Source organism: Alexandromys fortis, unplaced genomic scaffold (genome assembly GCF_014885135.2).
Source record: "Alexandromys fortis isolate MF-2015 unplaced genomic scaffold, M_Fortis_MF-2015_v1.1 scaffold_285, whole genome shotgun sequence".
NCBI classification, from domain to species: Eukaryota; Metazoa; Chordata; class Mammalia; order Rodentia; family Cricetidae; genus Alexandromys; species Alexandromys fortis.
The window spans coordinates 189,619-192,719 of NW_026068191.1; positions in this window are offsets into that span (position 1 = coordinate 189,619).

The following is a 3,101-nucleotide window of genomic DNA, read 5'->3' on the forward strand; positions in this document are numbered from 1 at the left end:
GATCCTAGAGAAGCTAAATAAGAAGGTGAACCCAAAGAAAAACATATAGGCATCCTCCTGAATAATAACCTTCATCAGGCGATGAAAGGAGACAGAGACCCACATTGGAGCACCGGACAGAAATCTCAAGGTCCAAATCAGAAGCAGAAGGAGAGAGAGCACAAGCAAGGAACTCAGGACCACGAGGGGTGTACCCATACACAGAGACAATGGGGATGTTCTATTGGGAACTCACCAAGGCCAGCTGGCCTGGGTCTGAAAAAGCCTGGGATAAAACCGGACACGCTGAACATAGTGGACAATGAGGATGACTGAGAACTCAAGAACAATGGCACTGGTTTTTGATTCTACTGCACGTACTGGCTTTGTGGGAGCCTAGGCAGTTTGGATGCTCACCTTACTAGACCTGGATGGAGGTGGGTGGTCCTTGGACTTCCCACAGGGCAGGGAACCCTGATTGCTCTTCGGGCTGATGAGGGAAGAGGACTTGATTGGGGGAGGGGGAAGGAAATGGGAGGCGATGGCGGGGAGGAGGCAGAAATCTTTAATAAATAAATATTAAAAAAATAAAAAAAAAGATTGTGGGCGTGCTCCCTACCTTCCCTTCTTCTGCTTTCCTGTTCTCCACTGGAACCTGTGGTTCTGTAAGTCTATTTCCCAATTAAAGCTGTATATATTATTACAATTTCTGTCTGACTTCATTTAAGTTGATACAAACTAGTAGTGTAGTCTGATTGTGTTCAGGGATGTAGCCGAGCAGAAAAGCTTGGGTTTCAGCTGGGCAGCAGTGGCGCACGCCTTTAATCCCAGCACCAAGGACAGAGTCAGCGGATCTCTGTAAGTTCAATGCCAGCCTGGTCTATAGAGTGAGTTCCAGAACAGCTAATGCTATACAGAGAAACCCTGACCTAAAAAAAAGAAAAGAAAGAAAAAAGTCCTCAATTTCTCCTCTAATATAAACTCCTGTCTAGTAGGAGGGACATCATGAATACAGTGAATATGCACTGTAAAGACCAGTATGAGAGGCTGCAGGGAGAACACTCTGGAGAAGACTGAGAGCACTTAGACTGAGATCAGAGAGCTCTTAGGCATAAGGAGGTTGAGCAGCAGGAGTCGCTGGGATCAGAGGGGCCAGTGAGAGCTCAGGTCCTTAACAAGGGGAAATAAGAGGCCTCAGGAGCTCAGGATGGTTTATCTGAATGGAATGGCAATCGTGGGTCCCTGGAAGGTCTAAACCAAAGACACATAGTTAACAAATGGTTGGTAGCGGGCTAAGGACATAGCCCAGTGAACAGGTGATTTGCATGACACCATGAACTTGATTCTAGCACCATGTCACATTAATGTGGTGGAACATGCCTGGCAGCACTCAGGAGGTGGAGGCAGGAGGACCAGCCTCAGCTATATAGAGTTGGAGGTCAGCCTGACCTACAAAAGACCCTGAATCAAACTAACTTGTAGGAGCTGCGGCGGGCTGCGGCCTGCCACCCAACTAGCTTTACCCGAAATAATTACACAGAAACTGTATTCTTTTAAACACTGCCTGGCCCATTAGTTCTAGCCTCTTATTGGCTAATTCTCACATCTTGCTTTAGCCCATATTTAATAATCTGTGTAGCACCACGAGGTGTGGCTTACCAGGAAAGATCTTAACCTGCGTCTGTGTCGGGTGGGAGAATCATGATGACTGCCTGACTCGGCTTCTTTCTCCCAGCATTCTGTTCTGTCTACTCCGCCTATCTAAGCTGCTGCCCTATCAAAAGGGCCAAGGCAGTTTCTTTATTAACCAATAGACATATGACCCTCCTCCATCACTAACTTATTTAAATTAATAGGTATTTCATAGAAGCATAGAATATAGTTTATTATCAAAGGGCTTACATGCATATAAGGCCCTGGATTCAATCCCCAGGACCGGAAAAGAAGGAAAAACATCTATTTCCAGGCTCCAGACAAAATGAAGATGTGAAAGGTAGTATGGATATAAGGAAATAAGAGTAAAGGGTCCAGGAAGACATCTCTGTGAGTTTTGTAGCAAATAGATCCATGAATCACCAAGAATTCCAGTACTCAGAAGGCAAAGACAGGACAAGCTACCTAGCCAAACTGGCCTCACTGTAGAGTTCCAGTCCAACTGAGGAGCCCTCCCTCTGTAAGATGGAACTGATGAAGAGAGACTTTCTGGGAGCTGGCAAGATGGAGCAGTGGTTAAGAGCATGTATTATCCATGCAGAAGAACCAGGTTCAATTCCCAGCACTCATATGGTGGCTCACAACCATCCACAACTCCAGTTCCTGGAAATGCAACATCTTCTGGCCTCCAGGGCACTGCATGCAAGCGGTGCAAGCCATGCATGCACACAAAACACCACCCACACACAAAATAACAAAATTGAAAAAGGAAGACTTCTGACATTGGTCTCTGGCCTACATGTGCACATGCGCACACACAAATATCTGCACACACAGGCAACCACACATGTGAGCAAGCATATACACATGCAAAAACACAAATGAGAACATGCATACACACATGCAACCATAATACAAACACGGAGAAAAAAGAAGGGGTTTCAAACTTATCCTCAGGGTGAAGTGGCAGAAATCCGATGTAGGGAATCCCATGTAGGGATCATGTAAGGGGAGGCAGAAAGGCTGTAAGAGCCAGAGGACCAGGATGTCTGCTGCTGAAACATTCTCTCCTAGAAATGGCTGCATAAGCAAGACCAGAACAATGGCAATATCGATAGACATGTGCTAACATAGAAGGATATTTTTTCTAAGTCCCACTCCTGGACAAAGAACTATAAACAACTAATGATTGCTGATGTAATACACTTAGTATTATTAATATAGAAATATGGTAACTCAGGGTAAGATAGAAAGTGAATTAGGAAGCCGGGTGGTGGTGGCGCACACCTTTAATACCTGAATTTGGGAGGCAGAGGCAGGTGCTGTCCATTCGAGGCCAACCTGGTCTACAAGAGCTAGTTCCAGGACAGGCCCCAAAGCCACAGAGAAACCCTGTCCAAAAGAAAAAAAAAAAGAAAGTGAATTAGGTATAACACTTCAGATTCACCAAGATGGAATAGATAATGGAG